Source organism: Pelobates fuscus, chromosome 6, assembly GCF_036172605.1.
Source record: "Pelobates fuscus isolate aPelFus1 chromosome 6, aPelFus1.pri, whole genome shotgun sequence".
Classification (NCBI taxonomy): Eukaryota; Metazoa; Chordata; class Amphibia; order Anura; family Pelobatidae; genus Pelobates; species Pelobates fuscus.
This window is the reverse complement of record NC_086322.1, coordinates 170,408,183-170,423,601: the sequence shown is the minus strand read 5'-3', so window position 1 is coordinate 170,423,601 and position 15,419 is coordinate 170,408,183. Positions and strand designations below refer to the sequence as shown.

At 40.0% G+C, this 15,419-nt stretch overlaps 1 protein-coding gene across 2 annotated transcripts in view; it reads right to left on the bottom strand.

The window, feature by feature from the left end:
- The window catches only part of SMAD1 (SMAD family member 1), a 57,837-nt gene extending 47,512 nt beyond the window's left edge, over positions 1–10,325 (bottom strand). The window contains exon 1 of one of the 2 annotated variants that reach the window (XM_063458478.1): positions 10,110–10,325. The gene's annotated coding sequence lies outside the window, so the exon portion shown is untranslated. The remainder of the gene's footprint in view (positions 1–10,109) is intronic. The other variant, XM_063458477.1, reaches the window with a different exon arrangement.
- Between the last annotated feature and the right edge of the window lie 5,094 nt (positions 10,326–15,419).

Sequence of the window (15,419 nt, the reverse complement as noted above, 5' to 3'; positions counted from 1 at the left end):
AGACCATCACTATTAAATTAAGAAGAAAACACACTCTCTCTCTCAAATATATATATATATATATATATATATATATATATATATATATATATATATATATATATATATATATATATATATATATATATATATATATATAGTGTGTTTGTTTTCTTCTTAATTTAATATATACACACACACACACACACACATATATATATATATATATACACACACACACACACACACTTTATTCTTCTTAGTGCAATATGGTGTCCCCTTCTGAGGATTTTAAAGGCTGTTCAGTCTCCCTAAAAGGCCACTACACAAGGCCACTTCATGGAGATGGAATGGTCCAAGTTCCTTTAAAAACTGGATTCGTAATCATGAACTGCTAAAAGTGTGGGTGGATCCAGTGCCTTATATCCCACAACTAAGGAATTATCAATCCTGGAAGGACATAAGGATCCAAAGGAGTGGTTAAAGACTGCATCAAAACGAAACACATGCAGAGAAGGGTTCGCATAGACACCCAGTGAAGACAAGTCTGCAAAATTGGGAGAGGAGGTGGTAGGTGCCACCAACGTGAGGTGTTTATATGCACACTACTAAAGACAATGTGCAATCTGATTGCACACACTTAGACTGCGTCTGACACCAGGACAGTACAAAAAAAAAAAAAAAACACACCACTCACTTGCTTGCTTGACAGGCATGCCCTCTCCCTCCAAAGCATTGAACCCCTTAAGGACACATGACAGAAATATTCCGTCATGATTCCCTTTTATTTCTGAAGTTGTGTCCTTAAGGGGTTAAACCTGCATACTAAAACAATTCATTAAAAAATATTGAAAGTGAAGTGAAGAGATACGGCAACTTCCCACAAAATTTATAGAAATAAAAAAAAAAATTAAGTGCATATGTTTACCAACTGCTTAATGACCAACACAAATGAGGTTAAATGAGGTTCAGATGATTTTTTCACTAAACAGAATATTTAAAGAAACACTAAAGGGTCAGGAACAAACATGTGTTTCTGACCCTTTAGTGCTAAAACCACCATTTAGGTTGCCTCCCCCTCGATAGGGTTAAAACTTACCTTGTTTTCAGTGCCCTGCAGGTCCGCCAATGCTGGCAACGCCTTCGATATGCATCTTTGGTGACATTAGACTTTACGATTTTTAGTCAATCCAATGCTTTCACACATGGGAAATTGGATTGAATGAAATCAGCAAGCATGCGTGATGGGCCAAACGGCTTGGCCAATCAGCACCTCGGAGTTGCAATATATCAGTGCATTTCTATGAGGAAAATTCAGCGTCTCCATTCAGAGCGGGGAGACACTGAATGGCAGTGCTGCCCCCGGAAGCACCTCTAGTAACCATCTCAGGAATGGCAAAAAAAAAAAAAAAAAAAAATTGTATACACTGGTAAAATGTCCCACCTAGGAAGATGAAACAGACTAGAAAGTTTCCTGACAAATGCGCAGCATCCCTTAAAAAGCTGCAACAGAATATTCTGGAACCATCCAGCTAAAGGAAACGGATATTGCTGGCACACTAGTCATAAGGGACATCAAGACCTGTTTGGAAATATCGGTTTCCTGGTAGAAACTACAAGAAAAACCTTGCATTATTAACTATTGTGGTATATATTCAACCTTTATTGGACATTATTTCACCCCCTCGCATTGCAAATATAGATTTTATCTCTAGAATACTCAACAGAATTAACCCTATAAGAGATCAAAGGAGAGTTGCTTTCTTGCAGCTCAAGCAAATCGTTCCGGGGTTCTATTTCACAGTCATATCAGATATACAAAGAGCAATCAGTCCCAACCAAAATCAAATTATGAAAAAGTAATAAACTATGAAATTTGTGCAATACAATATGTGCATATATGCTATGGCATACAATTGTAACAATATGAGGGAATGCTTTCCCTATAGATTTACCAGACCTTAAACTATTAGTTCTGTGCTACTGACTAGGCTCAAAAATGGACTTCCCACTGTAAGCTTGTTGCACTCACCAAGGGTGAATTTCACAGAATTTTCACTCTTCGATGGCTAAAGTAGAAGAACTTTTGAGCTCTGATGTATATGTAAATCAGTGGGCGATCTTGCATCTATGGTCATAAAATATTACAAAACCAGTGTTATATTGAAGGTGGAGAGGTAGTCAGGTCATCTGATTATCTGGGTCTGCCATTTCTTTTATTGCTTCCAAACATATATCCCTAATGGTTATGTCTTTGTCATGTTTGTCTGTCTATGCTGGATTTGATTATTTTTATAGAAAGTTGAACGGTTACTTTTCTGAATTTTGCAACATTTATAAAATGTTTAGGTCAGTGGAGCGAACACAAGGATGAAGAAAGCATTCTTCTCAAAGAAATCGTCACTTTCATAAACTAGCTTTAAAATTGGATACTCAGACATAAAGCACATCAGTAAGCTGAAGTGGTACTATACAGGGATAAGTAAACATATTAAAAATCCTGAGAATTGCCAGTTTCTCTTTAAATAGCAGTCCTCTAACAAACAGATCGTAAGTATATTGCTAGCCACACACCACGCAAGATCATCTTAGTTTAGTAGTCTTTTGCTACCAATGAAGTGTAAATCGTCACGAAAGTCCCAATTATTTGTTACAAGTATTCTTTTGTTGGAAAAAAATAAAATCCACATGGTGATGACAGTTGATGCAACTCTGAAGACATTTTAGTGCCCACCTTCCCGAAAGTGTTACAGAAGTGGCACAAAATCTACAAACCATGGAAAATTCGCTCCTAAAAATACTGATACTACAGAGACCTATAAATTTAAATATACTACCAGCTTTAAGAAATTCAAAGTTTGTCTGTAAAAAGGGGTCAGGATCCCACAGAGTTTTCTTTCAGATACATATAGGCAAGAATATATTTGTAACATAAATGGTCTTCTCTTGCTATTACAAGTACATCAACAATTAACTTCACCCACTTTTACACTTATGGATCATAAGGTTTCTTGCCAATGTATACGTTACAATGACACTCCCAAATTACCAACTACATTCCACATTACCATACTAAAGGGTGAGGGCAAACAAATGTATGGCAATGAATACAGCACTGCTTGGGAAAGCTTAAAAATGTAAAGGTTCTACTTTGTAACCATCACCATTTCAAAGCATTCCTGCAACAGACATATTCATCAACCCCCAGTCAGCTGTCTCCAATAAACTGTTTGCTTCAATAGCTCTGCCTTAAATCTTTAAGGGGCATTTATTAAAATGTTTTTTTTTTTTAAATTACCCAGCAAAACACTTCTAGAAATCTACAAACTAAAATAAAGCAGGGATCGTATATAATAAGCGTTTTTAAACTTACTATATATTTGTGTTTAGTTTCTCTGGCACACGTTGTCTGATAGGGGAGTTTCTGCAGCCTTCTCCCCTCCACCTCTTACTGACTCACTAATCGACCCCACCTCCGTTTCACCTGAACCGGCACTAACTTTGCATAAGAAACCATATGCATGCTCATGATACTAAAGGAAACAAAGACAAAGATTCTCTGCATACAGAAAAGAAAGAGCAAGTAAGAACGAGTTATGTGAGATACGATTTAGATTATATATCACACACGCCGACTTAGTTTGTATCGGTATCTGTGCTTGAGAGTGTGTCTGGCAGAAAGGATCCTTGTTGATCTGCTACTGCACCTGTGTCTGTGAGCATCGGTACGTCTTTGCAAAGTATGCGTGCTGCTTGTGGTCTTGATGTGTTGCGTTTATTGAGAGGCAAATGAGTTTAATTGTGAGAGAGTGACTGACCGGGTGGCCATGTGGGGCGAGTGTGATTGGGTGAAGGTGTGGGGGCCTGAATTTTGACAGAGTTGAGAGGGTCAGTATATGTGTTTAGACTTTCTATATAGAAAGGATCTTTATGAACCAAACATGGCCAAGTCAGATTGATCCTACAAATGACTACCACTCCTGTGTTTCTCTATGAACATCTGTCTTTAAAATAAATAAATAAAAAAAAAAAAAAAAAAATCAGATTTACTTTATCTTGAGAAAAAAAAAAATGTTTTTTTTCATGGAAAATGTTTTCATGGAAAGAGGGGTAATCGCTGGCACAGTAACAAATGGGAAGAAAAATAAAACAAAAGCTGTGGGTATGATTGAGTCTGGGCACTATTTGATGACTGCACGGAATAATCGATATAGCAGAAGTGGTAAGTCTATAATGAAAAGGGGTCCTTTTATTCAGGAAACTGCATCACACTACTGTGACACCTTAAGTTTCTATGTGTAAAGCATGTGGTTACTTTTATCAAGCTGTATATTCTGTTATTTAAAAACCATTTTAATTCTTTATTACCGATCCAATAACAGCAGCACTGCTAAAATACGGTTAGTCATAAGTTAGTCTATAATTATATATATATATATAAATAAAAGATAAATAGCTTGGCACTCTCCTTACTTGTGATCCAGTAAATCCGCCTGGGTGCAAATGGTGAAGCGTTCAGTATATACAATCAATGAAGAATCCAAGATGCACTCTCAGGACTTGTGAAAAGCAGTGTTTCGTTTTATTTTAAATCATATGCATATATGCATATCTGTTTGCATATGATTTAAAATAAAACGAAACACTGCTTTTCACAAGTCCTGAGAGTGCATCTTGGATTCTTCATTGAATATATATATATATATATATATATATATATATATATATATATATATATATATATATATATATATATATATATAAATAAAAAGATATAGCCAGGGCCCATCGATGCTTTTCTGCTATGCGACCTATCAGATATACCTACTCAGAGTCAGGCTAGTGGAACAGTTATCTATACTGATGCCAGTACTGGAGGAAAATAAATTAAAATAAAATTTTAAAAATGCAGGCTTTAAACCCGCACAATGCGCATGTCATGAATCTTGCGGTGTTACTGATTATTTAGCAAGAACTTCCATTTTACACATGTGCAATCATGTCATGCAATTCTATTTTTCATGATACCTAGGGGTAGAACACCAATTGGCTGAATCAGTATCCCACCTTACGGACTGGGTCAGTGTCCCACCCACTGACAGAAAAAGCAGTTAAAAATGAATTTGTGCTTTTTCTGTCTGCAGACTTTGCCTTTGAATGACACAGTTGTCCTTTTCAGAGTGAATGCAGAATTTTAATGTTATATTACAAAAAATATATAAACGTGTACCCTATTAAAGAAGCCCAAAACTTAATCAAGCCAATGCCATGTGCAACATTTTGGTGCATATCTAAATACCTGACCCAGAGACATGCACGCAAAAAAGCCAAACTGTAGAAGTATCCAAGTCAGTTATGAATCAAGTTCAGCTACCCTGAGCTAAAATGTTTAAATTCACGACTATTGTTCACCTGTAACCTAGTTATAAAAAAATAAATAAATAAAAAATATATGTATATATCCTATTTGCAAATAGGCAAGGATTCCTAATAGCCGTTGCCTGTATCAGAGACCTGTCAATGGGTAATGCATTACGCCACAGTTCACTGTTCAGCTGGCTTTTTAATATGGTTTAATCATTATTACTGAACTAATAGGCTCACATCATACACTTTGCCTGGATGACCCTATGTCGCCCTGATGTATCATTTTGCACCAGATCAGTTCTGTAAATCAATCTGAGATCTGAAGCAGCTTGAGAAGCCTGGTAATGATGCTTTCTCCCTCTCCCAAGAGGCTCTCCATTAGACATAGCTTACATTATTTATAAGGGCTGGATGAGCCCTCCATTAGCTAATAAGGCTACACAGATGGACACCCTTTCATGCACTGCTCAAGCATCAAAAAGGTTAAACACATAACCACATGCCCTTTATAGAAGGTGCTGTGAAGGGAAATATTATACAAGAAAACCAGTAACCATTCTAGAATATAGAAAGCAAAAGGATATGAACATGTTACTAGCACACTATGTAAAAAGGTACTTCCATGTATGGGGTTAAGAAATGTTTTGATCAGTACACAAAACAGCAATGCACAGCATAGGAGGAAGCCTTTATTTTTATGCAATAGAACTATTTACTGGAAAGACATTTGATGCACATGTATACTAATTATTCAAGATTGCGTGCCCAATTTATACATGCCTAAACATCACATGCAGCAGATAGTTGCAGGATTTCAATCAGTTCGCATTGATTTTAACCTCTTAAGGACACATGACATGTGTGACATGTCATGATTTTCTTTTATTCCAGAGTTTTGGTCCTTAAGGGGTTAATAGGAACTCCGATATAGCAACGTAATCATAGCCTACGATTGTACAGCTCAAGTACATTTAGTTACCTATATTTGTGATAAAAAGATAGCAACAATAAACAAATATGATATACACACACACACACACTTTGAGACAGGGGTCTCACTGCACCCTCCCTCTAATTTCTTTTCTCAAATTCACCTCTCATTTTTGTTTATTAAGAGGCAACCAACCGTTTACCTAATTTGTCATCAAGCAGGGGACCTCACGTTTTGTGTCAAAGGAGAAGTTCAGTCATATGGACACGTTTCACTTAACAAACAATTTTTTTTTTGTTAATTCACACTGAAAGAACTACTACACCTTTCAATTCCATTCACAGGATGCAAATAACCTTCACATTCTACTTAACTTTGGGTGAAATAAGTGCACTATTAAAGTCACCCAATACTAGACAGACACATACCTAGTATTGAGAACTGAAAAATGTATACATCAACAAATCACTTTCACTCCTAGGATCACCTGTCCATTGAACTTAACTCCATTCCAAGCTCTCTTTGAAAGCTAACCCTCTTCCCTGGAACAGGGTCCTGAATCCTGGAAACACTTTATGACCTTTCAAAGCATTTGTACAACAAACCACAGATAAATGTAACTTGGATGTCCTAATCAAAAATAGATACTGAACCATCAAACTTCTAATGAATAAATAAAGCATTTGTAGCTAAATTTCAGGAGCCACAGAGATGGGCTTATAAATAATCAAAATACTAAAATATTCTGATAACCATTCGTGCAGTTATTTATTAAGCATATATAATATAGCTTTCCATTTTAGTCTCAAAACTGTGGAAGTCATGTGAGAGCGCACACACACACACACAACTACAAGTCTGACTTAAAAAAAATAATCATATATTACATTGTCGAAATCTCACAAAAGCCTTGCCTCACTCCAAACCATAATATCAGTGGATTTTATAGTGTATAGATAAATACAGATTAATTGCAGCTATAAAAATTGTTTCCCCATTTACACAAGTAACAAACCAAAAACACTAAACAATACCTAAAGTAACTCATTAGTGGGTATATAACCAGGTTAACAGGAGAGCTTCCATATGCATTTTAAAAATGTGCCAAAAAGTCTGTTTCTACAAATGAAACCATATTTATAAATGCACCAGCACATACCAACTTGCTGTAAAACAATTAGATAAAAAAAAAAAAAAAAGTTAATGACAAATTAAAGTAAACAGAAACAAAAGGTGATGAGAAACCTGGTAGATTTGTAGGGTATGATTAATTGAACAAACAAAAATGCTTTGGTTCACTGATACAAAAACATGCAGTGTTACAATTCTCAAAATAAAAATTGCATGATGCTCAGCTAGACTCAATGAAACGCGTTTTCTTTTAGGGTTATTTGCATTAAGGGTTCCATTGCAGTTAGCAGGCTAAATCCTAAATGAGTTCCAACAGCCAAAGGCCTTAGTAACACAGTCTAGATTAATAAAGTAAAAAACATGTTTGGTTTGGTCTTGAAGATGCTAGGAATATGGTGGCAGTAGTATAACACAACCATAGAAAAGCGTAACAGACATTTAATTTTCTACAGACACAAAGGTTTACATATATTGTTAATAAACTGCATTTGGCTTTTGAACAGGTCAGCAATATCTTATTATTGTTCAAAGTGTATGAATCTCTTGCCTAATGTAACAAACCACTGATTCAACCTAAGAAACTATTTGTCCTCTCTGACTTTATCATAAATCCATGAGGATTGTAACAGGAAGAACTAATTGAATTCCTAATCTGAGAAGAATAACAGACTAACACAGAGAAGTTGCCGCTCAACAACAGTTGGGGGAAGGGGCATCCAATCTTTATTCTAGAACCACTGGATTAAAAAAAAAAGTTAAAGTGTATTGTTCTTTTAATGCACAAATATAGACATGCAAAAATTAACAGTCAGGAAGCAAATGTACTTTATCGTTTAAAACTAAATAAGAACTGCTTTTCCTGGTTAAAATAAAACTTCTATAAAGTGGACAAACACTGCAAACTGATAGCCAGACACATCACTTAAAGTCTAGCCTCTCTGCTACCAGAATTCACGTGACAAATAGTACTGCATTGCAAATGCTCATCAAAAATCGATAGAAAATGGGTTAATTGTGGTCTATAAACAACTCCGAAATTTAACCAATTGTGGTTTTCTACCAATCAACTCTGCATTACCCATGTTTAAAGTTAATTTGTTTTAAAGAGAATGAGTATTAAATACACAAATTTAAAGCTTCTTAGTCGCAGATTTGTCACTGCACAACTATAAATGAAATGCGTTAACACAAGGTGAGGAGGCTGAATCAATAAATATGAACGTGGAGAGCCTGGGTGCTGGGTTTAACAATAATGTTCCTAAAAAAATTAAAGCATAGTTTTTAGAACTACATACATAGGATCAACATGAAATTAAAGCTGCCATCTACAATGAGGCAGTGTAATTATTATTGCACAGAAAGAAACCAAGTAAGGGTCGCAGAAATGTTAGACAATCCTTGCATGTAGAGGAAACAAATAAGATTAACTGTATTATACATTTATGCACAGAATTACACAAACAATTGCATGTGTAGCTATCAGAGGTCAGAAATCTCAGTAAGGACAGCCCAGTGCCCTCAGAGGTAATTTGATCCTGCCTTTAACCAATCCTCTGGAGACATAGTCAAAGGCTCAGAATTACCAGACAAGGATAGGGCTACAACCTTTCAAAACTAAAGGCTTGAAATGATTTCCACAGTAACCAGCGATCCAGCAGCCAAAGAGTCTTGAAACATATCCCCCAAGGAACACCTTAAAAAGCTTCCAGACTGATGCAATTGGCTTACACATGGAAAACTCAAACTCTTGTATTGTTCCCTCCTGGAAGCAAGCTTAAGAAGCCACCTTGTTATTTTGTCGCTTTTGAGTCTACATGGACAAAGAGGAACACAATTAAGAAATCCAACTTTGTAAGCTAGAAATAAAATAACAAAAATACCAGAAAAACACAGAAGACGGGACAATCGTAACTACACTATTTAAATTGCGAGTGTTTTTAAGTTAAATGGAAGTGCTAAGCATATGAAAAGAAAAATAATATTCACCACGGTACGGGGGAAAAAAAAATATATATATATATATATATATATATATATTCCTCGTTTGGTAAAATGTGATGAATCTGCTCAAAAAAATAAAAATTAAAGTTACTGTGTACGAGAAATTAGAGGCATCCAGGATATGGGAAAAAGTAGAACCATGAGAAACTATTTGAAGAGTGTAGGAAGGCGATCCCGCCTGGTTCCAGAATTAGGGATCAGGCAGAAAACTTTCACACAGGCACTTTGCAGTACAGGCGCCATCGCTGCCCCCCTCCCTTCCACCCATCCACTGGAGGCGAATTCCCCCACCATCCCGGGGCTGCTCCTCAAATACCAACTACCCGGCCATTAAACCGGTACTGAATCCCAGGAATAGATTACAGGGCGCATTGTGCCACAGATCCCATGTACCCTGAAGGGGCCCCATGTGAGTCCAAGAGAGGGAGACAGACATGGGGGGGGGGGGGGGGGGGGGAGAAATCTCATGGCTTTAGAAAAAGTGGGAATCCCAACAACCCAACTAAACAACGAAACATTCCAAACAGCACTACGGAACATCCAAATCCCCCAGAGTTACAAAGAGCACAGAAACTTTAAGGGGCCAGTTAGATAGGGCGACTAAAGGCCGGTGACCCTGTGGGACGGGAGAAGGGGGGTGAGGGGAACATGCTAAGGGAGAGGACTCGTTTACAGAGCTGGTCATTCCCAGGAGGTTTACCTGGCAGCGGGTAGAACGTTAGCGCTTGTTACAGGGCTGTAGAATGTCTCTCGGTAACAATGTAGCCAGAGGCTCGCATGCCTCTCAGCAGCCCGGGATGTGAGGCTCCCTCCTCCTCCTCTCTCCCCGGCTGCCTGGATTGATCTGGTCTCACTGGCGTCAGGGAGTCGGAGCCGCCCCGCTGCCAATACACAACACACACCCCAGCCAGGGACCGTCTGCAAAGCGCACTCCGCGGCACACAGCGCAGGCAGGATAGGACAGGGGCTGTCTTAAAAGAGAGGGGGAGGGGGAGACACTTTTTTACTCAGACTGGCCAAAGACAAACAGTGTAATCCTCATTTACTGCCCTTCAGTCTCTCACCTAATTTATTTATGAGAGGAATTATTTATTTTGTTTATTATTAGAGTGTTCTGAAACGTCAGAATGTTTAGGCTGACATCAAACCTGGTGTCATGAAGATTTGCTTAGAAAGGCAGAGGGTTATTCACTAAGCAATGCGCTGCGGCAAAATTAAACGATGAACGGCAACATTTAAGCTAAATAGCAGATCTAGAAAATTCTCCAACTCTAATATAGTCACAGCAAAACCCAAGCAGTTAGAAATGTTAAACTTGTGGTGGCATGACAAAATACTGGATTATCACGGAATCAAGAGATCTATGGCATAATTGAAAAGTGAATTTCAAATTTTAGACCAGAATTTGCAATTCCTTGATGAATTTCCAACATTTCAGAAAGTAACCCTTAGGGTTTTAGAAATGTGAAGGGGTATTCATTAGACTGGAAATTTTGGCAAAAATGAAAACCAAGTAGCAAAGCTTAGGACAAAACATCAGACATTTGAATTCACCAAAATGTATTTTCTTAATGAATATACATAGGTAGTTTATCCAGGACACTTAATATTAGTGAATTTAAAAATAAATTGGATTTGGTTCAAAATGTATATGCAATGTTGGAGATTGAGCTTGCATTAACTTTTAAATCTGTAAATTCAACACGGTGATAAAGTGTTAGGGATTCAGTTTTGTATTCTGAACACCCCTGTTTAAGGGGACAGGAACACTGAATCCAGATCACTTCAATGAGATGAAGTGGTCTGGATGCCTCCGATAACCTCCGATCATAAAGATAGAACACAGTCACATCTATCTTTCCTGTATTCTCTTGTTTCCGTTCATTTAAGTAATGACCTACACTTTATGAGTTAGGTCTTGTCTTTTCCTGGCACTTTGAAAATTGATAGGTTTTGCAACTTTTTATTGCACTGGTCAACTTTTAAAACTTTTCAAATGTGTCTGTCTTTGCCTATGCAGTAGTCGATTTTTCCCAACACAGACTTATCAAGTTTGGCTCTAAAATTAGGGGGTGGGTGGATTAGGCCAGCAGCGAGTGTGTCCATGATGCAACTAACATCACTGATAAGATGTCCACCTAAGAAAGGACTGTTATTCACTAAAGTCTGATACTGAACACAAAACGTATCCGTGTCAATGTCAGTTTTTCAATTCTGCCTTTGAACAAACCAGAGTTGGGTATGACTTGCAGCCTTCTGGATGTAACATGTTCATCCTCACCTCGTAGTGTCTGTAATGGCAAATGCCTTTCTGGCATTGACGGAAGTGCCACTCAGCAGCCCTGTACCGGTGTATCTGACTCCGGCGGCATGTTGAAGGACGCCGGCCGCTGCAGATCCGTCCACTCGAGGTATTGACGGAGTCAGCGTGCATGTGATGTCACGCAAAAGACGCGCACGCACGTTCTGGGGTCAAAGGCCGGATACAGCCAATCGGATCTGAAGGAGGCTTATTTAAACTCTTTTTTCCTTTTCCTCATTGCCCTGTCATGGTTTCCCTTAGTAGGTTATCAGAGAGAGTGTTCCTGAGTTTTCGACTTTGGCTTCGTTTTGACTTCCCTGACTTCTGGTATCTTTGACTTTTGGCTTTTCCTTTATCGTTGTGTCTCCCTCTGAATCCATGACCTCGGCAAGTATCCTGACTATTCTCTGGTACGTTAAGTCCGGACATTCTAAGGCCCAGTAAGACGTTACCTTTAGTCCTTGGTGTGACACAATTCTGCGTGCTGGATCAACTAGTATCCTGACACTGGACAGCTGAACTCTGAGCCTGGATAGGCCAAAACTTTAAATATCTTAACGATTTGCCCAATGGCAATATGATCCTTGGCAGTACCAAGAAAGAAACAAAATGAACAAAATAATAAAAGCAAGGGGAGCAGGGCTTGTAGACTGGCCTGAGCAGACGCACAATCAATGGGTTCCTCGCTTATATTAACTACGGTTTCCCTCACCCCTGTTGCTGAGAATAACAACCCTCAGTCACCTATCCAACATGGGAAGAAAAATAGAAGCCAGACAGACCAAGACAGAGCGTTAATATGACAAAGATGGCCGCCGACCTCAAGGATTACTCAGACTCCTCTGAAGATTTCAGCCTGACAGACAACACAGGCGGATTGCTTCACTCAAGCTTACCGCAATCAGCCCCCTAGATTGGTGATGCAGGGCCTGTGAACACGGCCACATTGAAGACCATGCTGGGGGAATTGCAAAAAGTACTTCAAGTGGATATACCCCAACTTGGCACAGATCTCACAGACATGACAGGCCACATTGGGGCGGTGGAGGCCTCTATCAACAAACACTCACAATCCATCGCGTAACTGCAAACTGAAGTGCTGGCACTCAAGATGCAGCAAACAAAGTATGAACAGCGTTTTGCATTGCTTGAGGACCAGCGGCGACGCAACCATTTAAAAGTTAGAGGGGTATCTAAGGACATCCCCACTATGGAACTCCCACACCTCATGCGGAGGTTATTAGTAACACTGCTGGCCCTTAGCAAGCCAAGACCATTACCCTGGATGCAGTCTTTAGGGTCCTGAAGCCCCAGAGGGCGCCAGAGTCGGCCCCCAGAGACCTAGTAGTGTGGTTCCGTGGTTCTGCAGACATTGGTGCTGACAGCTCTCAAGGGGACTACCACCTATGACTTTGAAAACACAAGTCTCTCCTTCTAGTCCGACATGTCAGGGGACACTCTACAATGGTGGAGATCCCTTCAGCTGTTAACGACACTGCTCCAGCAGCACAAGGTTCGGTACCGCTGGTGCTTACCTCGGGCTCTGCAAATCATACAAGGTGGCACTGTACACTCTGTCTTAGATCTGCGAGGAGCAGCTGCTCTTCTGAGCACACCCAACCTGCCAGAGGACTCCTTGCAGGTCGCGGGCTCTTCAGAACTGACCACAGCGACAAACATATGGGAGCCAGCAAAGATCGTACCGTTCGTACCCAGGGGGGCAAAGAACTAACATGTATGCGGCTGCTACTACTTGAAACAAGGAATATTCGCATTTACTATTACTTTCTCTCTATTGTTGAAAGTGGTTCAACGTTAGTTTTACTTATGTTAGGAACCCTTATTTTACTTTTTCTCACCTGGAACAAAACTAAAAAATAAGATTATCCAAACTGCTCTTAGGGCTCCCGGACCCCCACCTCCCCACCCCACCCCACCCCACCTCCTCCAAGACCGCAGCCCAAGCATAACACACCATGAGAAAAGTCAAGAAGTGTACTTATACTTAATGTAGGGCCAGTTACCCTGAAGTGCATCGATAACACGTGCTGCGTCACCATGGGACAATAGGCTTCTCGTTTACAACGTGAAGTCCACGTAATATTTTTGCTGGAATCCCACATTAACTATGTACCCTAGTCCCGTTACCTATTCACTTTCCCTTTTAGCAGTTGCTGGCCCACATAACTCTCTATTGTGCCTTAGACCCACAACAGATACAGCGCAAACGATGACACATTTGCCATCTTGATAGTACAGCGAGATTTCCCATGGGCAGATTTAGAAGGGACAAACTCGCACAGCCCCTTAGTTACAGAAAAACATAAAACACTCAGCTCCCCGCCAAGCCAACCTGAGATGCATTATAATGTACCAATACCTGAATCAGTGGCGTACATGCAATCCATGGGGCTGGTGCGAAACTGATCCATGCCCCCCCCCGATCCATTGGCCCTCCACACAGACACATACATACATACAGAGACACATACACACAGATACATACAGACAGACACATACACCCCCGACACACACATACATACAGACACACATGCATACAGACAAACACACATACAGACACACACACCCCCGACAGACATACACACACACATACAGAGACACATACACATACATACTGTCTGTATGTATGTGTCTATATGTGTGTGTATGTGTGCGTCTCTGTATGTGTGTGTGTCTCTGTATGTGTGTGTGTCTCTGTATGTGTGTGTGTCTCTGTATGTGTGTGTGTCTGTAGGTGTCTCTGTATGTATGTATGTATGTATCTGAGACACATACATACAGAGACACACACATACACACACACATAGAGACACATACATACAAACACACACACATACAAAATGTTTAAGTCACCCTACTATTTCCTACCTTTCCCTGGGGTCCAGTGGGGGCTCAGCCTGATGGGTGTCAGAGTTCCCACTCTGACTCCCTCCTCCTTCCTCCCGCACGGCTCTCTGATAGCTGGGAGGAGTGACCGGGGCAGTCACTTCCTCCCAGCTCTGTCTGCTGTCATCACAGGCGGCCCGGTTGCGCTGTTAAAGTGCCGCAGTGCTGCCTGGCCCCCCTGAAAATCCATATACATCTCTCTAACAGCATAGGCCACCCGATGCGCCCCTTCATGTGCGGCCCCGGCGGTTTGCTATGCAGGATTGAGCCGCAACACATGGCGGCGGGTACCAAGTCGCAGGGGTCCGCCACGGGGGGCGGTCAGGCCCCCTGGAGTGACGGACCCGGTCGCAGCTGCGACCCCTGCGACTGCGGTATGTACGCCAGTAGCCTCATTATAGTGGCGACTGTTTCTATGCTTACGCACGCTGGAGAGCTGATGATAAATAAAGAATTTAAAAAATAATAATAAAAGGAAATTTGAGATCCACGTGACCTTAATCTAATTATAGGGAGGTTTATTTCTTCCTTATGTCCCCACAAACCATGCCACAGTTTGCAATATCTTTGTTAAACAGCCGGCAGGCATTGACTGGTAACAGTTAAAGCCCCTAGAAATGCTGTGGTTAAAAACCTAGCAGTGGATGGGGGCTTATAAATAAATAAACATGGGAGAGGCATGCTACTGTCCTCTACCCATGGATAGTGAGATGGGAGTTTTAAATTACATATGAGGAGGAACCCATGGGCGGTGGATGGGGACTACAGTATAAATATGTACATACAGGATTATACATGATA